Here is a 26,421-nt window from a genome sequence, read left to right as displayed (position 1 = left end):
TTGACATGATTTGCACTTTGTCCACCACATTGCATAGATCAACACAAAAGCACTTGCGTTGGCACTCAATCACCAAAATACTTAGAAATGGCCCAAGGGCACATTGCCCTTTCAGAATGTCATTGTTGAGGGCAAACGACGGACCGAAGACGGCACAGGCTGCTGCCCTGACGTCGTCCCCTAGTCGGTCGTCGCCTAGGGCCGTTGGTAGAAGCTCGGTGTCACGGAGGGAGAGAACATCTGCCACATTGTTCAACTTCTTCGGACGATATTTCACGGTGAAGTCGTACCCGAAGAGCTTGTTGATCCACTAATGTTGTGGCACCGTGGAGAGGCACTGGTCCAAGAAGTACTTGATGTTGTAGTGGTCGGTGCGGACGATGAAGGTACGTCCCCACAGATAGGGGCCCCAGTATCGTACAACTAGCACCAGGTCGATCAGCTCTTGCTCGTATGCTGCCAGCTTGAGATGGCGAGCTACGAACGGTCGACTGACGAAAGTGAGGGGTCTAGCGACTTGGTGTACATTGCGCCGAACCCCACGCCCAATGCATCGCAGTCGACCATGAACGGTTTGTCTAAGTCCGGCATCTACAGAATAGGGCTTGTGGTCAAGGCGCTTTTCAGCGTCTGGAAGGCCGCCTTGGCGTCGTCGTCCTAAGAGAACGCTTTGTATCGCAGGAGGCGTGTTAGTGGTGATGCGGCTACGTCGAAGTCCAATATGAATTTTCGGTAGTAGCCCGCGATGTCGAGGAAGTCACAGAGGCCATGCGTAGATCGCGCCGTCAGCCAAGAGACGATTGTTGCGATCTTGTTGGCGTCCATGGCAATGTCGGTCGCCGAGATCACGTGCCCGAGGTAGGTCGCCGAGGTCGCCCCAAATGAACACTTGAGCGCTTGAGGTGGAGGTAGTGTGACCGGAGGGCGTGGAGGACGACACTGAGGTGCTGGAGATGCTCGGCCTAGGTGGTGTTGTAGATGAGGATGTCATCAAAAAACACAAGCACGAACCCTCGAAGGTAGGGCCGTAGCACGTCGTTCATCAAGGCCTAGAAGGTTGCTGGTGCGTTGGCGAGGGCAAATGGTATCACCAGGAACTCGTATTGGCCGACGTGGGTATGGAACGCCATTTTGGCGATGTCGTCAGGGTGCATCCGTACTTGGTGGTAGCGATAGCGTAGATCCAGCTTGGTCCGCGCACTAGCGCTCGAGTTCCTCCTTCTGCAACTGCGGGTACCGGTACAGACGTACTACGACTAGCGACGAACGGGGGGAGCCTCTCAGGTTCCCGAAAGACCGATTCGAACTATTGTAGGAGTCAGTCTAGGAGTGGGTGCTCGAGTGCGCCGGTCAGTGCGTGGGTGACCAGGCCGGCGCTAGCTCCATGTCGAGAGTGGAGCCCGACCACTGGACGAGTCGGTCGCTCCGACTGAAGGACATGCGCAGGGCCCTGAAATCCTAGAATACGGGGCCTAGGGTAAGTAGAAATTCGATGTCGAGGATGAGGTCAAACTCCCCTCAAGTTGATGTTGTAGCATCCGATGCCGAAGGCCTCCTTGTCGATGGTCAGGGCCGGTGGTAGAGCCGGTGAGGTTGGAGATTTCGGCTGAGGTTATGTACAATCTAGATACTATGTTGTGGTTCTCTAAGTATTATATACATCTAAGAAACCTCTTTATACAATCCAATGTATCTAAGTCTTGTATCTTATTCACTACAACTTCTCAAAATACGACTCATTTATGTGGGTTATACGAGTAAAACGTATCTAGACTTAAAGAACCGTGTTAGAGACGTTCATTCATTAAGAGACCATCTCTTATATTTTTTTATACTTACCCTCTTAATACCCCTTAAGATATGGAGTATTTATGTGGGTTGTACATGTCCTGATGGATTCTTTTCTTGGAACAGGAGACAGTAATATTAATCTCATTTGTAGGGAAAATTATTGAAACGTCGTTAGGCTAGCTACCTAGCATTAGTTCCAAGTTGTAATAGTCTGTATAATACTACACCACAACTTCAGTTTACATTTATGTTTAGGGTTTTATCAAGATGCTTCTTGTCGGAAAACTTTGACCCAGATGCTTCATTTTCTGTAAATATTGTCAGTGCATAGCTGGACATTGTTGTCAATAACGATCTACCTATGCATGGAGGATGGCGTCATTTTCATATCTTGGATTGCTCTAGTTTCTGACTATTCGTGGATCTCATATGTTCTGAAGTACTGACCCCAATTTCCGTGAATATGTATAACTGACTGGACCCGATCCTGTTTTTTTACGATAATGGACCCGATCCTGGTGCTGAGAAATGAACGTGTCCTTTGCTTTATAAATGTTCTCTCTCATTTGGGCCGTATGAGTTACGTCGTTGATTAATATACGTGGCTTCTAATTCATCGAGATGTGCTCCGTAATCACTAATCAGTATGTGGCTTCTAACTTGGCGACTAGTGCTTTTCAGTTCAGTTTAGTTTTTGTTGGCATAAGGTTGTCTCCAACAGCTTGATCATCATTTCTTATCTTTTAATTCAAACTTCACTTATTTTAAACTACATTCTAAAAATAGTGCAATATTCAGTATAAAACAGTGCTTTGCACAACCATATGCACGATATATTGAAAATAGTTTAAGACTGTGTCCAACAGTTTACTCATATGACCACTAACAACACCGTTTTGCACTGTAGACTATATTGTTTATAGAGTTGAGCTTAAATATAGGTACGAGGATGAGTAAAGAGCTGGAGATAGCCTAAGTCGACGTACTAATAATAAGCCATATATGTGTCGTCTTAAGGGCGTGTTTGAAAGCAAAGTATTTTAAAATCATTATTTTGGAATACTACGGTTTTAAGATGTCATGACACAACCAAAGTATTTTTTATTATTCTTAGCAATACGTGTTTAGAGAAAAAGTATCTCAACCTATGATATTTAGTATATATGTCCAAGGCTAGTCATAGACAGAAACTTTGGGTTGTAGTAGAGTTTCAAATACTCCAAAATATCATGGTATCTACAATACCATAGTATTCAAAACAAAGTTTTTTACAATATGGCCAAACAACTCTTGGTAGAAAATAGTCAAATACTACAGTATTCTTCAATATCATTGTTTTACCTCAAAACAAAAAAACATTGCTTCCAAACACCCCCTAAGTTTATGATTCTATTTTGCCCTCAAAATATAAATCGTATTTAATTGACATCTCTAATATATTAAAACACTAGTTTCAACGGTCGTCTCGCGTCATCTTTTTATAAAGAACCCCTTGTATTTCTTCAAAATCAACCCACGGTACCAGATCATATCTCATCTCTATCCTATTTGTTCGCACAACAGTGTTCTCGTAGCTGTCGCTCTAGCAACAACCTCGTCCATTTCGCAACAACCTCCGCCCGCTTCTTTTGTCGTTGCATCGCCACCGACGAGAAGGATTAGGGCGCTCGCCTCTGGATAAGGATGCCCACTAGGTGATAAAAGTTGCATCGAGTCCAGCCAACTCCAAACCTCCTCGTCACCAAAAGGGACCGGGAGCCTGTCTCCTAGCTTACTCGTCTTCCGCTCCGCCACGAGTTCTGCTCCGCTCCTCCCATCCCATGGGCGACGTGGCATCAACAGTAGATCTACCTAGTGTGCGCTTCGTCTAGTCACAGTTGTTGGTAGAGACCACTCTAATTGTCCTGTTTTTCGCAGGGGATGTCCACTAACCAGGACACAAGCATCTTAAATAAGCCAACGAAGTTGCTCAAGACATAGAAGTTCGCGTCCATGCTTGACCATCTGGACAGTTTGTTCTTTCACTCATACCATTTGTTTCTCAATTTGGTTGTAATGAGCGCACAATACTTTAGGGATATATAGTTATTGTCTGCAAGGGCTTTCTTTGATCCAACAATTTTATGCTTGGTAAGTGGATACGTCAAAGCTCAAGTTGGACGTGATGAAACCCTGGATTGCGAAGCGGGTCACTGAGATACTTGGGTTTGACGTATGTTTCTGATCTATGCAGAGGTAGTTACATTTTTATTGTTTGATATGATACTCTAAAGGCAAGAGCAAGTATGTATGTCGGTAAGCATGTTAAGCACTAGAGGATAAACTTGCTGTATTTGGTATTTTAGGAATTGTCTTGTTGGTGCACTTGTGCTTTTCTATGTGTCGCTACAGTTGGAGAAAATTGTTAATCCATCACCATAAATGAATTTGCATGTGTTAACTATGGAATCTCAATGATAATTTTGGTTGGGGCATTAGATCTACACCATCTTCTCGTTCCCAAGTCCTAAGCCAAAACATTGGCTATAATTTAATTCGAGCATAGGGGCTCCTTTTCAACTCAATTTTCGGTCTTTTGGCTAAGATCAAGAGTAATATTTGTTTTACGAGTTCAATATCTGGTATATGAACAATATGTTCACTTTGACATTAAATTCATTTATTATGGGTGTTTTTATGTGGATGGTTCATTAAGACTCTCAAGTGTCGCTTAGTCACCCAGTCAATATCATCAAATATAGTTAGGTACCATCACAACACACAGGTATTAGACTAGTTGGATATAAATGTTAACTTTAATGTGAGAAGACAATTTTATTATTATTGAATAATTATTTATATATGAATACTTCTAATAAAAATTAGTGGTATTATACATAAATAATCATTATAATATCTGGTAGTATCCTGATAAACAATCTAGGAGTGACATGACTTGGCAGCCTACCGCCAAATCGACAATCTTGTCTATTCTAGGAAGGGGAGTTGTCTTTGGGGCATGCTTTATTAAGGCTAGTGAAATCTATGCACATTCGCCACTTGCCACTTTTCTTCTTGACCATGACTACGTTGGTGAGCCAGTGGGGCAGCCAACTAGTTCAATAAACTTAGCTTCGAGCAGTCTATGGACTTCGGCCATGGTTGCTTCGGTTTTCTCGTCCGACATTTACGGAGTTTTTGCTTATTTGGCCAGATCGAAGGGTCTATTCTTAGACCATGCTCGATTGAACGGCTGGCGCTGATGGGGTCTAGGGCCGACCAAGTGAAGACATCATTATTGCAAGTTAGGCAAGATAACAGCTTTGCCTCTCTAACTTGGGTGAGGTCTTCGCTGATTAACAGTGTCTGATTTGGTATTGAGGCGTCTAGAGGGACTTTTTGGCCTGGTCGGTGCTTTGAATTTGGGCTTTGGTTGGTGCTCCTTTCCTGAGGCGCGGAACAACGTGGCCTTCATCCTAAAATATAAGGAAGTGGACATTGCGCTGTCCTAGGACGAAGTCTCTTTCGATGTTGCAAGCAGTCTGTTGGTCCCATAAATTGTTATTGCGCGAAGAGGCTGTAGGATTTTTAGGCACGAGTAAAGACTGTGGATTACTGCTTCAAGTTTGTTGATGGACCTTCTCCCCATTATGGCGTTGTATGGATAAACCATGTCGACTATGTCGAAGGTCACACGCTCTGATCTTGCATTGGGGTTTGTGCCGATGGAAAGGGGGAGCACTATCTTGCCAAGTGGAAATGTCCCCTTTCCTACAAAACCATAGAATGGGTTGTCAACTTGCTGAAGTAGGTTGTGGTTGATGCCCATTTGGTCGAAGGCATGCAGGAAGATGATGTCGGCTTAGCTCCCATTGTCAACAAGTACCTTGTGCAGCTCCCAGTCTGCCACGTTGCAACTAATGACGAGTGTGTCCGGGTGGTGTGGGGCACGCTGCGAAGGTCGACGTCTCTTGCGTCGAAGGTTAATGGTACATGAGACCACTTCGTCTGAACGATGGGTCTTGTGACTATGACATGGTTAACCCTTCGGTAGAGATCCTTTTTGTCGTTTGTTATCGAAGTCCGAGTTGGACCCTCCGGTGATCTTATGAATCACTCCCCTGAAGGGTGGATTGGCGAAGTCTTCTTGCTTTGGTGGTGGGGTGGTTGGTGTTGATTTGGATGTTGTGGTGGTGGCGGTGGCAGAGCTAACCTTTCTTGGTGTTGAAGGCATTGTTGCTGTGGAAAGAGATTGGGGTTTTGCTGCTGGGGTAGTATGGGTGCTCGTTTTGATATTGATGTTGGTGGTACTGTTGCGGTTGATAGGTATGAGCGATGAGTCTTTGGTTGTCTGTCGGGCAGGCCCTAGCCATTCGGTCCTTTGTTGCCTTGGTCTTGGGGCAGTCCCTAGTTGGGTGCGCTGAGTCTTCGCCATGAAATACACGGTAGAATCTTATCAGTTGCTGAGAGCCTAGGTCCCTGCCTCTGCTCCTGGTCGCGTTGCCACCGCGGCCTTGTTACTGGGGATACCTTGACGACGAGGGGGTTCTCTCCTGGTTGTTGCTGGTTTGCGATGTTATACACCTGGAGTTAACCACGCTCTTTGCCCTGCATTTTTGCGATTTGCTGCTCCAGCTCTCTGGCTTTCTGCTCTTCTTATAGGATCATCTGCCTTACTTTGGCTTGCATGTTGGTGCACTGCCTCTTGGCTGCGAGTATCTCTTTCTGTTTTTGCATATGATTGTTTTTTATGCGAATTTCTCGTAACTGTAGCTGGTCTTCAGCTAAGATGCCCAGGACCTCGTCGTTCTCGATAATGCCATCAGCCTCCGGGGGGGTGAAACCTGGCGGGGGGGGGGGGGTTCTGAGGGAGGCCCTTATAACTACACGTGTGAATGGTGCCTTCGAGGGTGGGTGGGTTCTCAGTTCGAGGACGCTTGCTGTTGATTGCTCTGTCGTTTTCGGGTGCATCTTGAGGGGCATCGCCGACAAGGGTTGTCTTGCCTTTTTGTCTCAGTGAGGGCCGCCTTCGCATCGCGTCTAGAGGGATGGTGGCCTTGGAAGTTGCTTTCTTGAGGGCCATCATGGGTTTGTTTTGTCGTAGCACGAACAGTGGGCGCCAAATGTTGGGACTGACTGGCACGTGGTCAGACGGGCCCAAACACTTGAGAGGGGGGAACACATGTGCACAACAAAACAGTAAGCAGGGAACTGTAACTTCTTGTTAAGTGTGTCACATCCATGTACAGTGCGGGGGTATTTATAGGTAACCGAGTAGGTGGGTGTGCCCACCTAAGCACTGTTATACCCCCGGTTACCTGCTACAGCTCCGAAATATTCCCCCTTATGGGGTCATTACAGCGATGTTATGTACAATCTAATTAAATATGATATAGATCCTACCCCAAGGTGGGTCTTACAAATGGGCCCAAATGACAGTTGGGACACGGCCTGGGCCCCGTCGTAGGGTGGCGCGGCCTTCGCCCACGCACGACACCCTTCGCCCGCACGTGTCACCCTTCGCTCTATGAAGCCGGGTCTTCGACCTTGTTGAGACTATCGTTGTTCAGAACTGCCCGAGCCTGTGGGGACGCCTTCGCGAAGCTACAAGGAGTCCCCTTTTAAACGATGCAGCCCTTCGCTTCGATGCCTTCGGCACCTCTAGTCGAAGACCTCGATTCCAATACCGGTCGAGGTACCCTTCGCTCCAACAATCTCCTTCTATTCAATTTTGACTAGTAAGGGATTTAATCCTCTCTAATCAAATTCAATCCACTTCTAAACGAAGAAGCCCCTAAGACCTTGTTTAGATTCTCTTATTTACCTGGATCCACATATATTGAAGTGAATTAGGGTATAAATTAGTTTAAGTTCCACTCTAATCCACCTCAATACATGTGTAATGAAGTGAATACAATAGTATCCAAACAAGACCTAAGGGCTTGTTCGGTTGCGTCTGAATTGAAGGGGATTGGATGAGATTAAATCTCTCCCTAGTCAAAATTGAATAGAAGAGGATTTAATCACCTTTGATCCAGACGCAACTAAACAAACCCTAAGAGGGGTGTTTGCTGGTGCCACCCAATTAAAATTTAGTCCCATGTCACATCGAATGTTTGAATGATAATTACAGATATTAAACATAGTGTAGTTATAAAACTAATTAGACACTACCGGAATCGCAGGCTTTGCCGAGTGCCTGAAGCACTCGGCAAAGCTTTAAAAACACTCGGCAAACTCTTTGCCGAGTGTCGCACTCGGCAAAGAGGGCTCGACATACAGTGCATCGGCAAAGCCGTCTTTGCCGAGTACTTTTTCTCGGGCACTCGGCAAAGAGGTTTGCCGAGTGCTAGGAGCACTCGACAAAGAAAAGCAGCCGTTACGGTGACGGTTGATGGAGACGGAGCCTTTGCCAAGTGTCCCGGGTGACACTCAGCAAAGGAATTACCTTTGCCGAGTGTCTGATCGACAACACTCGGCAAAGAATCCATCTTTGCCGAGTGCCACCTGGGACACTCGACAAAGACTCCGCCAGAGGGGTCCCCCTGTCAGGTACTTTGTCGAGTGCCTTGTATGGCACTCGGCAAAGCGTGGTTCTTTGCCGAGTGTCAGAGCCACTACACTCGGCAAAGAACCTATACCGGTGCCCAGGTCTTGGTTCTTTGCCGAGTGCTATGGCCCTGACACTCGGCAAAGACCCTCTTTGCCGAGTATAACACTCGGCAAAGTGACCAGTATACACCTTTTTTATTTGATTTTTTATATTCCATCCAAACAAACAAAATATATCACATATACATCACATATATCACATATATACATCACATATATCATCACAAACATAAATATCCATCACAAACATAAATATCCATCACAAACATAAGTGTTCAACACAAGTATCCAACACAAACATAAGTCTCATACGTCTCAAGCTCTGACATAAGTATCCAACACAAACATATGTATTCAACACAAGTCCTGAAGTCTAAACACTGAAAACATAACACTCATGGAGGTGGGCGGTTCGACTGGTGCTGCGTTGGGCTGAACCCTTCCGGAGGGTTGTTGGATGCCGCCCCAGATTGACCCTGCACAGAGAAGAGATTGCATGTGTTATACCAGATGCATTACCAGCATGTAACTACAATTTTGATACTCACAGGAGTATGGAAGAGAGCAGGGTCAACTGGAGGGAACAATGGAGGTGGCGGAGCGATGCCCTGTGCGATGCCAAGGCTCTGCATGTACTGGAACATCTCTGCCATCCTCTGATCAGCCACCGCCCGCTCCGCCATTATCCTCGCCTCATCTCTTGACGTTCCCTCCTCTCTTCTTCTAGTTGGGTCTGTAATATTACAAGCCAACGTTATAGTAACTCAAAGAGAAGGTATATAACTCAAGAAAGGACGAGTTACAAAAGCACTAACCTCGAGTTGCTGTATGCGATGCTGTGAGCTGTCGTGCCGAGGTTGTATGGCTGGACTTGAGCCTGTGCTCCTTGCTCTCACCTGAGACAGAGTGGGAGTGGAGGACGAGTCGATTGCCCCGTCGGCAATCTAGTACCGCCCATGTCTCTTGCCTCCTCTGACCCTCATGAGCACATCGGGGTCGATCAGCTCGGTGCTCGGATCATAGTCTGGGCCGTGGACCTCCTGCGCCATGGCGGTATAGTGAAAGGGAAATGTGCGTGTGGGCCATTTCTAAGTATTTTGGTGATTGAGTGCCAACGCAAGTGTTTTTGTGTTTATCTATGCAATGTGGTGGACAAAGTGCAAATCATGTCAAAAGGTATGTTTCTAGACTTAGTACATCATTTTATGGATTAATGTGTTGTGTCTAAGTGCTGGAAACAGGAAAAATTGAATTGGAACTGTCTTGGCTCGAGCAGCCAAGACTCTGCTCAGTCTAGGAGCACCGGACTGTCCGGTGGTGCACCGGACAGTGTCCGGTGTGCCAGGCTGGCTTGAGCGAACTGGCCGCTCTCGGGAATTCACCGGCGACGTACGGCTATAATTCACCGGACTGTCCGGTGTGCACCGGACTGTCCGGTGAACCAACGGTCGGCCGGGCCAACAGTCGGCCGCGCGATCTGCGCGGGACACGTGGCCGAGGCAACGGCTAGAAGGGGGCACCGGACTGTCCGGTGTGCACCGGACATGTCCGGTGCGCCAACGGCTCTCTGGCTGCCAACGGTCGGCTGCGCCAGTTAAGGAAAGAAATCGGGCACCGGACTGTCCGGTGCGCCAGTCGACAGAAGGCAAGATTTGCCTTCCCAGATTGCTCTCAACGGCTCCTAGCTGCCTTGGGGCTATAAAAGGGACCCCTAGGCGCATGGAGGAGTACACCAAGCATCCTTTGAGCACTATTGATCACTCACACATCATTCTTGCGCACCTGTTCAACATTCTAGTGATTTGAGCTCCGTTCTAGTGTGCTAGCCATTTGAGCTTAAGTCTGGGTTCTGTGTGTGCGTATTTGCTGTGATCTTTGTGTCTTGTGTGAGTTGCTAATCCCTCCCTTGCTCCGTGCTTCTTTGTGAACTTCAAGTGTAAGGGCGAGAGGCTCCAAGTTGTGGAGATTCCTCGCAAACGGGATTAAGAAAAGCAAAGAAAAACACCGTGGTATTCAAGTGGGTCTTTGGACCGCTTGAGAGGGGTTGATTGCAACCCTCGTCCGTTGGGACGCCACAACGTGGAATAGGCAAGCGTTGGTCTTGGCCGAACCATGGGATAACCACCGTGCCATCTCTGTGATTGATATCTTTGTGGTTATTGTGTTTTGTTGAGACTTCTCTCTAGCCACTTGGCGATTATTGTGCTAATACTTAACCAAGTTTTGTGGCTTAAGTTTTAAGTTTCCCAGGATCACCTATTCACCCCCCCTCTAGGTGCTCTCAATTGGTATCAGAGCCGTTCTCTTCAAGAAGGGACTAATCGCCCGAAGAGATGGATCCTAAGGGAAAGGGGATGGTGGTCAACAACAACGAGAAGGAGTCTATCTTCAACGAGCCGAAGGATGACAAGCCTACCGACTCGGGCTCGAGCCACAAGCGCAAAGACGGGAAGAAGAAGAAGAAGAAGACAAGGCGCATCAAGGAGATCGTCTACTACGACAGCGATGAATCTTCCTCTTCCCAAAAGGACGACGACGACTACGAGAAAAAAATGGTCAATTCGAACTTTTCTTTTGATTACTCTCGTATTCCTCAAAGTGCAAATGCTCATTTATTATCTATTCCACTTGGTAAACCTCCTCATTTTGATGGAGAGGACTACGGATTTTGGAGTCACAAAATGCGTAGTCACTTGTTCTCTCTCCATCCTAGTATATGGGAGATTGTAGAGAGTGTGAATCATCTAGGCCCCTTTGGTAATGTTTTGGTAATTAATGACAACTGTTTGTGGACTAACGATTCTTGGAGAAATAAGAATGCAGGGTTGGACCACATAGAACAGGAAATGTTGAAGAATCATACGCATTGGTTGTGGATCAGATGAAGGGAAAGGTATAATATAGGTTTCACTTTTGCCGGTCTTGAGGAGTTTAGAGAAGATACCTGACCGGATTAGTAGGCTAGATAGCCGTACTATTAAGAGGGGTCAATGACTCAGATCTGTGTAAAACTTAGTGCCTCATAGAGCATCAAGTAGTTGCATTTGCATGAGGACTAATAGCGTTTCATTTCGCGAGTCAAAAGTTCCTTCAAAAGCATGTTTGAAAAATTGCGAAGTCATGGACGCGCGGACTGTCCGGGCCTTAGGGGCGGACCGTCCGCGATCCACCAGAGGGGTCCGAAGTCTGACCATTTGTGTTGACATTGTGTTCTATTGCACTGCGGACCGTCCGGGCCTTAGGGCCGGACCGTCCGCAGTCATGACCAGAGAAGGGTGGCTTCGGGCCAGTCCCTGAATTATAGGCGGACGGTCCGCCTGTGAGGGGCGGACGGTCCGCAAGTGTCAAAATCGTTTTTGGTCAGGGACTGTGTGTTTTTATAGATTTGTACTACGGACTGTCCGGGGGACCAGTCCGGACAGTACAGTCTCAGGTCACGGACCGTCTGGGATTTATAGCCGGACGGTCCGCGTGTGTTAACTCCGTTTGATCCGAGGCTCGGGTGTTTGAATTTGCCAGGTCGCGGACGGTCCGGCCTTGAAGGGCGGACTGTCCGGACCCACCTTTTGGGTCAGCTCTGACATGTTTCAATGGTCATTATAGCCGTTATGATGTACGGCGGACCGTCCGGCCCTAGGGCGCGGACCGTCCGCGTGTGCGCAGAATTGCCCCCTTTTGCACATAACGGTTGATTTTAGATGGGGGGCTATAAATAGAAGGGTAGCTCGTGTGAGAGAGCTCTCTTGGCCATTCCTTGCACACATTGAGCTCACTTGTGATCCTCCAACTCACACTCTCACACTCTTTGCTTGAGATTGCATTCTAGTGAGAGATTGAGGGTTCCTAGTGCATTTGCATCATTTGGTGATTCTTGAGGCACTAGGTGGTACACCGAGCAAGCGTCGTTGGCTTGTTACTCTTGGAGGTTGCCGCCTCCTAGACGGCTCGGGTGATTGTCTCCGTCGAGCTCTCCAAGAAGATTGTGGAGAAGCCGCGGTGTTGATTGTGAGGGGTTCGCGCCTACCTCGCCGGAGCGGCAAAGGTGACATTAGTGGAATCGAGGTATTGAGTGATTTCTTGTCCACTTGGCTCAAAGATCAAGTCGTGTCTTGATAGAGGAGCAAGTGAGAGCTTGAAGTCCACCTCAACGTGGATTAGGGGTGATCGGCAAATCACCGATACCACGGGATAAATTTCGGTGTCTATTCCTTCTAGCATTACTTATTGCCTTGCAATTGATTAGTGTTGTGCTTATTGTTCTTCAAGTATTCAATCTCCGTAGTTGTCTTTCATACATTGTTTACTTATTGACACTAGTAAATTTATTCCTCTTGTTGTATTGATTAAATTTACTTAGTATTGTTGTTTTTAGTCAAAACCGTCTATTCACCCCCCTCTAGCCGGTGTCCTAGATCCTACAGAGAGTGGAATGCACTTTGATAGTACGGATAGTCCCATGTTTATCAATGAGCAAATTCATAAAAATGCACAAGCTACTACTGTTCTTCTAGCTTCCTTGTGCAGGGATGAATACCACAAAGTGAGCGGCTTGGATAACGCCAAGCAAATTTGGGACACCCTCAAGGTCTCTCATGAGGGGAATGATGTCACAATGCTCACCAAGATGGAGTTGGTGGAAGGCGAACTCGGGAAATTCGCTATGATAAGGGGAGAAGAGCCAACTCAAACGTACAACCGGCTCAAGACCCTTGTCAACAAGATAAGAAGCTATGGAAGCACGCGATGGACGGACCACGACGTCGTCCGCCTAATGCTAAGGTCTTTTACTGTCCTTGATCCTCATCTTGTGAACAATATTCGTGAGAATCCTAGGTACACCAAGATGACGCCCGAGGAGATACTTGGAAAGTTCGTGAGCGGGCGAATGATGATCAAGGAAGCAAGATACGTGGACGACACATTGAATGGTCCAATCAATGAGCTTCAACCTCTTGCTCTCAAGGCAACAAGAAGCAAGGAGACGCTACCTAGCAAGGTGGCACAAATTGAGGCGGCCGGACTTAACGATGAAGAGATGGCTCTCATCATCAAGAGATTCAAGACGGCGCTAAAAGGTCGCAAGGGGCAGCCAAGCAAGACCAAGACAAAAGGGAAGCGCTCATGCTTCAAATGTGGTAAGCTTGGTCATTTTATTGCTAACTGTCCCGACAATGATAGTGATCAGGATCAAGGGAACAAGAGGGAGAAGAAGAAGAACTACAAGAAGGCAAAGGGCGAGGCGCATCTAGGCAAGGAGTGGGATTCAGATTGCTCCTCTTCCGACTCCGACAATGAAGGACTCGCCGCCACCGCCTTCAACAAGTCATCCCTCTTCCCCAACGAGCGTCACACATGCCTTATGGCAAGGGAGAAGAAGGTATGTACTCAAAACTCTACTTATGCTTCTTCAAGTGAGGACGAATCTAGTGATGAGGATGAAATAGATTATTCATGTTTATTTAAGGGCCTAGATAGAGCCAAGGTAGATAAAATTAATGAATTGATTGATGCCTTGAATGATAAGAATAGGCTTTTAGAAAAGCAAGAGGATTTGTTGTATGAAGAACATGACAAATTTGTAGAAGCACAAAAATCTCATGCTCTAGAAGTTAAAAGAAATGAAATGCTTTCTTGTGAATTATCTTCTTGCCATGAGACAATTTCTAACTTAAGGAGCATTAATGATGATTTGAATGCTAAGTTAGAAATAGCTAGTAAATCAACATCTTGTGTAGAAATTGTTGAAACTTGCAATAGGTGCAAAGACTTTGATATTAATGCTTGTAGCAAACACCTAGCCTCAATTTCTAAATTAAGTGATGAGGTGGCTAGTCTTAATGCCCAACTTAAGACTAGCAAGAGTAATTTTGATAAACTAAAATTTGCTAGGGATGCCTACACGGTTGGTAGACACCCCTCTATTAAGGATGGACTTGGCTTCAAGAGGGAAGCCAAAAACTTAACAAACCATAAGGCTCCCATCTCCGCCAAGGAGAAAGGGAAGGCTCCTATGGCAAGTAGTACTAAAAAGAACCATGCTTTTATGTACAATGATAGAAGACAGTCTCATAGGAGTTGTAATGCTTTTGATGCACATGCCTATGATTCTTATGCTATGTTTGCTTCTAGTTCTTCTTATTTGCATGATAGAGATATGTCTAGGAGTTATGTTCATCATGTGCCTAGAAAGAATATTGTTCATATTGCTAGGAAAGTTATGGATGGTCCTTCTACAATTTATCATGCTTTAAATGCTTCCTTTGCTATTTGTAGAAAGGATAGGAAAATAGTTGCTAGGAAATTAAGGGCAAAATGCAAGGGTGATAAAACTTGCATTTGGGTCCCTAAGACAATCGTGACTAACCTTGTAGGACCCAACAAGAGTTGGGTACCTAAGTCCCAAGCCTAAATTTGCCTTGCAGGTTTATGCATCCGGGGGTTCAAGCTGGATTATCGACAGCGGATGCACAAACCATATGACGGGGGAGAAGAAGATGTTCACCTCCTACGTCAAAAACAAGGATTCCCAAGATTCAATAATATTCGGTGATGGGAATCAAGGCAAGGTAAAAGGCTTAGGTAAAATTGCTATTTCAAATGAGCACTCTATCTCTAATGTGTTTTTAGTTGAGTCTCTTGGATATAACTTGCTATCTGTTAGTCAATTATGCAATATGAGATATAATTGTCTATTTACAAATATAGATGTGTCTGTCTTTAGAAGAAGTGATGGTTCACTAGCTTTTAAGGGTGTATTAGACGGCAAACTTTATTTAGTTGATTTTGCAAAAGAGGAGGCCGGTCTAGATGCATGCTTAATTGCTAAGACTAGCATGGGCTGGCTGTGGCATCGCCGCTTAGCACATGTGGGGATGAAGAACCTTCACAAGCTTCTAAAGGGAGAACACGTGATAAGATTAACTAATGTGCAATTCGAAAAAGATAGACCTTGTGCAGCTTGTCAGGCAGGTAAACAAGTGGGAGGAGCACATCACAACAAGAATGTGATGACCACATCAAGACCCCTGGAGCTGCTACATATGGACCTCTTCAGACCCGTCGCCTATCTAAGCATAGGGGGAAGTAAGTATGGTTTAGTTATTGTTGATGACTTTTCCCGCTTCACTTGGGTATTCTTTTTGCAGGATAAGTCTGAAACCCAAGGGACCCTCAAGCGCTTCCTAAGGAGAGCTCAAAACGAGTTTGAGCTCAAGGTGAAAAAGATAAGGAGCGACAATGGGTCCGAGTTCAAGAACCTACAAGTAGAGGAGTACCTTGAGGAGGAAGGGATCAAGCACGAGTTCTCCGCTCCCTACACACCACAGCAAAATGGTGTGGTAGAGAGGAAGAACAGGACGCTAATCGATATGGCGAGGACGATGCTTGGAGAGTTCAAGACCCCCGAGTGCTTTTGGTCAGAAGCCGTAAACACGGCTTGCCACACCATCAACAGGGTCTACCTTCACTGCCTCCTCAAGAAGACGTCGTATGAGCTACTAACCGGTAACAAACCCAATGTATCTTACTTTCGTGTATTTGGGAGCAAATGCTACATTCTAGTGAAGAAGGGTAGAAATTCTAAGTTTGCTCCCAAAGCTGTAGAAGGGTTGTTGTTAGGTTATGATTCAAATACAAAGGCGTATAGGGTCTTCAACAAATCATCGGGTTTGGTTGAAGTCTCTAGCGACGTTGTATTTGATGAGACTAATGGCTCTCCAAGAGAGCAAGTTGTTGATCTTGATGATGTAGATGAAGAAGATGTTCCGACGACCGCTATATGAACCATGGTGATTGGAGATATACGACCACAGGAACAAAAGGAGCAAGATCAACCTTCTTCCTCAACAATGGTGCATCCCCCAACTCAAGATGATGAACAGGAGGCATGTGATCAAGGGGGAGCACAAGATGATCAAGTAATGGAGGAAGAAGCACAACCGGCACCTCCAACTCAAGTCCGAGCGATGATTCAAAGGGATCATCCCGTCGACCAGATTTTGGGTGACATTAGCAAGGGAGTAACTACTCGGTCTCGATTAGTTAATTTTTGTGAGCATTACTCCTTTGTCTCTTCTATTGAGCCTTTCAGGGTAGAGGAGGCCTTGCTAGATCCGGACTGGGTATTGGCCATGCAAGAGGAGCTCAACAACTTCAAGAGGAATGAAGTTTGGACACTGGTGCCTCGTCCTAAACAAAATGTTGTGGGAACCAAGTGGGTGTTCCGCAACAAACAAGACGAGCACAGAGTGGTGACAAGAAACAAGGCTCGACTTGTGGCAAAAGGTTATGCCCAAGTCGCAGGTTTGGACTTTGAGGAGACTTTTGCTCCTGTGGCTAGGCTAGAGTCCATTCGTATTTTGCTAGCACATGCCGCTCACCATTCTTTCAGGTTGTTCCAAATGGATGTGAAGAGCGCTTTCCTCAACGGGCCAATCAAGGAGGAGGTGTACGTAGAGCAACCCCCTGGCTTCGAGGATGAACGGTACCCCGACCACGTGTGTAAGCTCTCTAAGGCGCTCTATGGACTTAAGCAAGCCCCAAGAGCATGGTATGAATGCCTTAGAGACTTTCTAATTGCTAATGCTTTCAAGGTTGGGAAAGCCGATCCAACTCTTTTCACTAAGACTTGTGATGGTGATCTTTTTGTGTGCCAAATTTATGTCGATGACATAATATTTGGTTCTACTAATAAAAAATCTTGTGAAGAGTTTAGCAGGGTGATGACGCAGAAATTCGAGATGTCGATGATGGGCGAACTGAACTACTTCCTTGGGTTCCAAGTGAAGCAACTCAAGGACGGCACCTTCATCTCTCAAACAAAGTACACGCAAGACTTGCTGAAGCGGTTTGGGATGAAGGACGCCAAGCCCGCAAAGACTCCGATGGGGACCGACGGACACACCGACCTCAACAAAGGAGGTAAGTCCGTTGATCAAAAGGCATACCGGTCAATGATAGGGTCTTTACTTTATTTATGTGCTAGTAGACCGGATATTATGCTGAGCGTATGCATGTGTGCTAGATTTCAATCCGATCCTAAGGAGTGTCACTTAGTGGCAGTGAAGCGAATCCTTAGATATTTAGTTGCTACGCCTTGCTTCGGGCTCTGGTATCCAAAGGGGTCTACCTTTGATCTGATTGGATATTCAGATTCCGACTATGCTGGATGCAAGGTCGATAGGAAGAGTACATCAGGGACGTGCCAATTCTTAGGAAGGTCCCTGGTGTCATGGAATTCTAAGAAACAAATCTCTGTTGCCCTATCCACCGCTGAGGCCGAGTATGTTGCCGCAGGACAGTGTTGCGCGCAACTACTTTGGATGAGGCAAACCCTCAGGGACTTTGGCTACAATCTGAGCAAAGTCCCACTCCTATGTGATAATGAGAGTGCTATCCGCATGGCGGAAAATCCTGTTGAACACAGCCGCATAAAGCACATTGACATCCGGCATCACTTTTTGAGAGACCACCAGCAAAAGGGAGATATCGAAGTGTTTCATGTTAGCACCGAGAACCAGCTAGCCGATATCTTTACCAAGCCTTTAGATGAGAAGACCTTTTGCAAGCTGTGTAGTGAGCTAAATGTCTTAGATTCGCGGAACGTGGATTGAATTATAGCATACATGTGTTTATGCCCTTGATCATGTTCCTTATGCATTTCGTTGCTCACTTATGGTGCTCAAGTTGTACAAACACTCCCCGGACCCACAGGTCCTTTTGCAAGTGATGCACATATTTAGGGGGAGCTGTGCTACAACTTGACCCTTTGAGACTAACCATGTGCTTGAGCTTGCTGATTTAGTCTCAAAGAAGGATTGAAAGGAAAAAGGTGGACTTGGACCATGAAAGACTTCCACTGCACTCCGATGAGAGGGTAACTTATTCCAAGTTCATCTCATGTACCTTTATTGCCTATTCTTATTGAAGATTTTGGTGAGGCAATGGGGTTCTTGGGCCAAGATTAATCCCATTTTGGTGCTTGATGCCAAAGGGGGAGAAAATAAAGGCCAAAGCGATAAATGGATCAGCTACCACTTGAGAGATTTTGAAAATAGTAGAATAGAGAGCTTTTGTTTGTCAAAACTCTTTTATTGTCTCTCTCGTCAAAATTGGCTTCTTGTGGGGAGAAGTGGGGAGAAATGTTGATTATGGGAAAAAGAGGAGTTTTTGAAATCTTGAATCAATTTCTTTTGGAATGACTCTCTTTATGTCTTAACATGTGTATTTGACTTAGAGATAGAAATTTGAGTTTGATTTGCAAAAACAAACCAAGTGGTGGCAAAGAGTGATCCATATATGCCAAATCTGATTCAAAAACAAATTTGAGTTTTATTTGAACTGATTTTGCACTTGTTCTACTTGCTTTATGTTATGTTGGCATAAATCACCAAAAAGGGGGAGATTGAAAGGGAAATGTGCCTGTGGGCCATTTCTAAGTATTTTGGTGATTGAGTGCCAACGCAAGTGTTTTTGTGTTTATCTATGCAATGTGGTGGACAAAGTGCAAATCATGTCAAAAGGTATGTTTCTAGACTTAGTACATCATTTTATGGACTAATGTGTTGTGTCTAAGTGCTGGAAACAGGAAAAATCGAATTGGAACTATCTTGGCTCGAGCAGCCAAGACTCTGCTCAGTCTGGGAGCACCGGACTGTCCGGTGGTGCACCGGACAGTGTCCGGTGTGCCAGGCTGGCTTGAGCGAACTGGCCGCTCTCAGGAATTCACCGGCGACGTACGGCTATAATTCACCGGACTGTCCGGTGTGCACCGGACTGTCCGGTGAACCAACGGTCGGCCGGGCCAACAGTCGGCCGCGCGATCTGCGCGGGACACGTGGCTGAGGCAACGACTAGAAGGGGGCACCGGACTGTCCGGTGCGCCAACGGCTCTCTGGCTGCCGACGGTCGGCTGCGCCAGTTAAGGAAAGAAATTGGGCACCGGACAGTGTCCGGTGTGCACCGGACTGTCCGGTGCGCCAGTCGACAGAAGGCAAGATTTGCCTTCCCAGATTGCTCTCAACGGCTCCTAGCTACCTTGGGGCTATAAAAGGGACCCCTAGGCGCATGGAGGAGTACACCAAGCATCCTTTGAGCACTATTGATCACTCACACATCATTCTTGCGCACCTGTTCAACATTCTAGTGATTTGAGCTCCGTTCTAGTGTGCTAGCCATTTGAGCTTAAGTCTGGGTTCTGTGTGTGCGTATTTGCTGTGATCTTTGTGTCTTGTGTGAGTTGCTAATCCCTCCCTTGCTCCGTGCTTCTTTGTGAACTTCAAGTGTAAGGGCGAGAGGCTCCAAGTTGTGGAGATTCCTCGCAAACGGGATTAAGAAAAGCAAAGAAAAACACCGTGGTATTCAAGTGGGTCTTTGGACCGCTTGAGAGGGGTTGATTGCAACCCTCGTCCGTTGGGACGCCACAACGTGGAATAGGCAAGCGTTGGTCTTGGCCGAACCATGGGATAACCACCGTGCCATCTCTGTGATTGATATCTTTGTGGTTATTGTGTTTTGTTGAGACTTCTCTCTAGCCACTTGGCGATTATTCTGCTAATACTTAACCAAGTTTTGTGGCTTAAGTTTTAAGTTTCCCAGGATCACCTATTCACCCCCCTCTAGGTGCTCTCATATAGTCATGAAGGCGGTTGTATACGGCGGGGTTAGTGTAGGCCTCGGGCCCGTCATCCGGGTTGTAGGTGACGTCGGACGTCGCCTTGCCCTTATTGGCCATAGCATAGGCCGAGAAGGTGGAGCAAGGCCGGCCACCATGTGACGCCGACTGCAAGAAAACCAACGAGATAGTTAGATATAATATCTAATCCAGTGCTATATACCTAAATAAAAAAGAGGGCGTACCCATGCTTCTGCATATTGGCCCAGGCTCCGGCTGCCTTGGTGGTGGGAGGAACCTTGCATCATCATACGCCGTTCCCGGCTAGCGTTGTGTGCCTCGTCCCACTCAGCCGAACACCACCTATCCACCATCTGCTCCCAGCACAGAGGATGTGCGGCGCACCAATATGGAATCATCTACAAAGTAAACACGTAAAGTGCATATCAGAAGATAAAATAAAATTCATGCATGGAGCACTGGTACCAAACATGCATGACTTTACCTGCATGTACTGCTCCCTGGTCAACGACATGGTTCGGGCTTGCTGCTTGGACGCCCTCTCCCCAAGGACGGAGCCGTGGTAGCTGACGATGGCCTGGATTCGGGCCTCATAGTGCATGTCCACGACGAGCTTCTTATAGCTCGTGGTGGCCACCACATCCGCCCTAGCCTCGTATCCAGTCTCGCATTTGAAGAAATCCTGCATACAAAAACGATGTATCCATACATTATTTCAAGAATTTGCAACGAATGCGACATATTTTACATTATACTAAGACTTACCCACAACTCTTGTTTCACCCGCTCCACCTTGTTATTGAATTCCTGGCCGTCCCGGTCTACTGCATCGGGGGCGACGGCGTAGTGGTCGAAGGTGTAGGATGGGCCCGTCACTCCGGCGTACTCAACCAGTCCAGGGAAGTGTTCCCTGCACAGCAGGCCGAGGATGCCATTGGGGAGGCGATGATGATCCCCAGCATAATCCACAACCGTCCAAGACCTGTCCAAGTGATAAATAAAAAGTATTAGTTTATATTATGATTTTGAACACATAATATGAACAAGAATGAAGAACATAAAGTTACATACCTCTCCCCATCCGGCCGAATTAGCGGTCGCCTGTCCCGAAGTATGGGACGCTGAGGGAGACTCGCAGGACCTCGCAGGTAGATGCTCCTCGAACCTAAGGCGCCAGAACCTGAGGCGTCCTGCTGCTGGTTGTCATCGTCCTGCTGCTGCTCGTTGTCGTCCTGAGGCGCCGCCTGCTGCTGGACAAGGTCGTCCTGCTGCGCTGCCTGCTCTGCCTCGTCCGCCGTCCTACTCCTCCTCCCCCTCCTCCTCCTCAGCCAATTACTGCCGACCATATTTATCCAAAAACCTGTAATTAAGAGTAAACTAATAAGCACATATAAAAAGATGTATTTAAAAACAGGTGTGAAATAAAAAGTCATATAGCATTACATCGATTAAAAGTAATCTTCATATGTGTCGGGGTTAGCCGGATCATAACTCTCATCATCACTATCAACCATTTCAATCTCAACACCATCGGAAGACGCAACCTCGTCATTAATGTCATTGCATTCAAGGATTACTAAGTCATTATCATTTTGCACCTCATCATCCTCCTCATCAACAACCATTTCAATATCTACGTCCATTCTGATAGCTTCGATTAAGTCTATCTCAAATCGCCCTTCTAGCCCATCTTCTTGGAAGAACACTCCATCATATGTGTCCGGGTCTAAGTTGTAATCTTCATCGTTAGGAACAGGTAACCTCCCGTGCGGCGATACCTTATACACAACATCCCAACCCTTAAGATGTTCTTTCGTTTGGCACGCATATAGGAGATAATACACTTGTGTGGCCTGTTGGGCCACGATATAGACATCGTCTCCTGGTAAGGTGGAATCTTGTCAAATTTCGACTATCCCAAGATTAGAATGTGTCTGTCTCGTCACTTGAGGGTCAAACCAATGACATTTGAATATCACTGGAGTAAGAGGTTTGGAACCATAAAAATTGAGCTCATATATTTCTTCAATTCGTACAAAATAATCGACATCATCAAGGCCGGGCGTAAAGACTTCATTCCGATTGGGCCGACTTTTGTCGTAGTTTGTTGTGCGAAAATGGTATCCATTGACGTCATACCCAGAATATTTCTTGAACCTATAAGCAAAGCCGTTGGCTACTTGTCTCAACTTGGCACTCATAGACGGATCTCTTTGGCCCTACAAGTATTCACAAGTTAAAAGACGCTAAATTGAGTTCAAAGACGTATCTCTTTTAAAAACTAAGCGCGTACCTTACGTTTGAACCAGGAAATGAAATCGGGCAACCCATTTCTCGCACCCTTTCTAAGAAGAGTGTCATATTCCTGTGGAGTGGGGTCCCTTGATCGATGCCAGAATTCATGAAGAAATTGTTCCATGTATGGTGTCACCTCTTCAAGGTTGGTCAATACATATAGCATGATATGCCGCCACTCTTCATGTGTCAGGGTCTTGGTGGTCGAGCCACTTGCGCTTTCTAGTTGGCCTCGAAATATGCTAAGGTTCGATTCATTGTTGCCATCATTGTAACGAGGGGGAGGATTATGCACACTCGACAGTTTGTCACCATAATAAGTTGTTGTGAAGTTTGAGACCTCCTCTAGAATGTATGCCTCTGCAATGGAAGCCTCGATTTTGCATTTATTTCTACATTTCTTTCGAAGTCTTTAGACATCTTCTGATTGGATAGCACCAACGTCCCTGCACGCCCCCCCATTCGTGCCTCATAGGGGAGATGAAGAATCAAATGCTGCATTGGATTGAAGAAGCCGGGTGGAAATATCTTCTCAAGCTTACGCAACAACACGGGTGCCAATCTATCCAAGTCTGCAACTACGGTCCGAGATAACTCTTTTGCACAAAGCTGACGGAACAAATAACTCAACTCTGAAAGCGCTAGCCAGACATGCTCAAGGACGTAGACTCGAACCATCGCAGGAAGAATCCGTTCAATCCATATGTGGAAGTCATGACTCTTCATTCCTAAGACTCGCATAGTAGATAAGTTCACCCCCCTACTCAGGTTAGCTGCATACCCATCAGGGAACATCAACATCTTGATCCACTGAAGTACTTCCTTCCTCTGGGCCCTGCTTAGGACGAAATCGGCCTTAGGCCTTCTCCACGTCTTTCCGCCACTTGGCGACTTCATCTCTAGGTTTGGTCTATCACATAACGCTGCCAGATCCACTCTTGCCTTCACGTTATCCTTTGACTTATCAGGAATGTCCATAATTGTTGCGCACAGTGCCTCGGCAACATTCTTTTCAGTGTGCATCACGTCAATGTTGTGTGGAAGGAGCAGGTCGTCATAATAGGAGAGCCGAGTCAAGCCAGACTTATGTGTCCACATATGCTACTCACCATATCCCACAAAACCACCTTCTGTATTGGCCACGAGCCCATCTATCTGTTGATGAATTTCGGCACCAGTCATCGTTGCAGGTGGGCGGTTTGTCACTACGACACCTTTCGTAAAATTCTTGATGTCTAGGCGGAATGGATGGTCAGGAGGGAGAAATTGTCGATGTTTATCGAAGGACGAATATTTGCCACCCTTTTTCAACCAAATGAACCTAAGAGCTTCCTTGCAAACTAGGCATCTGTAAGTGCAATCAACCCTAATTGAGGGTTTTGGTGATTAAATGACAAAACAAACAGAGATTCTAACAAGTTTGCTCCTAGCATGTACACAGTTATTCTACAGACAGGAGAAGCACAGATCTTATGAGTATAAAAATGTAAAGCACAGCGGATTTAAAATCTACATCATATGGCGTGCTCCAAGTGCTTGGAAACAACGACACTATTCATTTTATAATTCTTGAGTCATAGAAATCACCGTTCAATTAAGAGGGATCCGCAATAAGTTAAGTAGGTTATGCAATGAGATCAATTCAAATTCCTTCAAAATCATCTTAGAGAACACTTTTCTAGATCATGAATGCCTTTTAAAAAACCACTCTTACTCCCCACAAAAGTTCCACCTTGGTTCACTTCAAATTTGACAAAACTTGCTCTTTAGTTTCAAAAACCGGTTCAACCGGACCTAAAACCGGTTCAACCAGTTTCTGGACTGTTTCTCTGCCACCTCTGCTCTGACCAGTCTGACAGTCAGAGCTGTCAGAAAAGTCGTATGCAGATATTTTTTGGAAACCGGTTCAACCGGTTTTGAATCCGGTCGAGTCTCTGGATGAGTAGATCAGTGAACCGAGATCTTCCTGGTGGAAACTGGTTCAACCGGTTTACAAACCGGTTCAATCGGTTTTCGGTTCTTTTCTCCCAATGGCTGCCAGCTTTTGGGGGATCCTTTAAATACCCCCCACACTCTCTCTCTTCATTACTTCTGCTCTCTCCATGATTTCTCAGCTCACCAAACTCCAAACAAGGGCATTCAATTCACATCTCACACCTGAAATCGCATCTCCTTCAATCGCTTGTAGGACCCTTGGTGTGAGGTGAAGTCGATCTAACGCGCTGTCAGTTTCATCGTGATTCTCCCATTCTCTTTGTTCTTGAGCTCATTGCAAACTTAACCTTGTGCGGATTTGTTACTCTTAGAGCCTTGTGTTCCTTGACGGTTAGAGGTTGCTTGGGAGTCTCCAAATTTGTGGACGACCCCAAGAAGTTTGTATTACCCGCTCTTTGAGCAAATTTGAGAAAAGATTGCCTTGACCTTGGTGGTCGGCTTGTGGAGGATTAGGGTTGGAAAAGACCCGACCCTTTGTGGGCTCCTTAACGAGGAGTAGGACACCATTGTGGTGGTTGCCGAACCTCGGGTTAAATCGCGTGTTCTTGTGCGTTCTTGTTAAGTGTCTTAAATTGTTGGTTGGTTCATATTCATCTATTTGAGTGGATTTTCTGTAGGGCAAGTCATTAGCAAAATATTTCACTACTTCGTCATATTTGTTTAACTGATTATTTAATCTAAGTTGAGCAGGTTCAAACTTGTTCAGTTGTAAACAAAATCAACTGAACCGGTTTGCACCAGTGCAACTTTAATTTGACCTATCTCGAAGTTTTTAGTGAAAATTTTCAGGTGTAGCCTATTCACCCCCCTCTCTAGGCTACTTTCAATTGGTATCGGAGCTTCGTACCTCGTTTTACGCTTAACCGCGTGAGGAAACGATCATGTCTACTCAAAGGGACCATGTGGATCCTCTCCTCGAGGAAATCCCCATCACATCTTCCGGCGAGGAAATAGACCCCAAGGTCCTCGACCTCGCCATGAAGATTGCCGAGAAGATGTTCCAAAAAATGAAAGAGGAAGATGCTAAGAAAAGAGAAGAAGAAGAATCAAGGAGAAAGGCCGAAGAAGATAAAGGAAAGGGAAAAATTGAATACAATGACGACCTAGTGGAACTTTTGGTGTCGAAGGTGATGAGCAAGGTAAGTCTCAACACCGAAGGATCATCTACCAAAAGTAAAGGTAACGAATTCAGTAAAGTTCAATTTGATTATTCTAGAAATTTTATCCCCAACTTCTCTTCCGCCCCACTTGGAAAGTTACCAACTCTTAGTGAGTTGAACTATGACGAGTGGGTCGATAAGATGAAGTCACATTTAATCGATGTGCATCCTAGTCTTTGGGAGATTGTCAATATAGGTATGTACAAGCCCGCCCAAGGAGAAGAGATGACTTCGGAAATGATGCAAGAAGTTCACCGCAATGCTCAAGCGTTGAGCATAATAAAAGGAAGTCTTTGTCCGGAAGAATACCAGAAAGTTCAAGGAAGAGAAGATGCCCGTGACATTTGGAATATTCTTAAAATGTCACATGAAGGAGACCTCAAAGCTAAGAGACAAAGAATTGAAGCTTTGGAGAGTGAGCTTGCTAGATATGATTGGACTAAGGGTGATTCACTTCAATCACTCTTTGGTCGGTTAATGGTGTTGGTAAACAAAATAAGAGTGCTTGGAAGTGAAGATTGGAGTGACTCCAAGGTCACGAGACTATTCATGAGAGCATACAAAGAAAAGGACAAGAGTCTAGCAAGGATGATAAGGGACCATGATTTTTTTTCTCGAACACGCAGGAGGACTGTACGTCATTATATTAAGAGAGGAAAAAGGTCCAAGAGGACCAAAGTACAATGCCCGTAGGGCAAACAGAACACTTGACCACAATCTAGACCCTACTCATAATAGCAGGAAGACCAAAACTTGCTAGCTGCTTAGCCCCAGCCCTCTCCCAACAACTTAACTCATTCAGAAATAAGCTTTTAACAAAACACAGGGAAGGGTTTACACCATCAAAAACAGCTTTGTTTCTAGTCAGCCATAGGCACCAAGACCCCAAGATAATGAGACTGTTGAAGCCTTTCTTTCTATTTTTGGGCACCTTCTTAAGCACCTTCCTCCACCAAT

The 26,421-nt window shown here is 45.9% G+C and overlaps 1 pseudogene; it reads left to right on the top strand.

Moving 5' to 3' along the window:
• Nucleotides 1-4,350: 4,350 nt before the first annotated feature.
• On the top strand, nucleotides 4,351-4,510 carry LOC111589490 (uncharacterized; annotated as a pseudogene).
• The last annotated feature ends 21,911 nt before the right edge of the window (nucleotides 4,511-26,421 follow it).

Source organism: Zea mays, chromosome 5, assembly GCF_902167145.1.
Source record: "Zea mays cultivar B73 chromosome 5, Zm-B73-REFERENCE-NAM-5.0, whole genome shotgun sequence".
Lineage (NCBI taxonomy): Eukaryota > Viridiplantae > Streptophyta > Magnoliopsida > Poales > Poaceae > Zea > Zea mays.
Note: the sequence above shows the minus strand (reverse complement) of the source record. Positions and strands in the feature narration are given on the sequence as shown.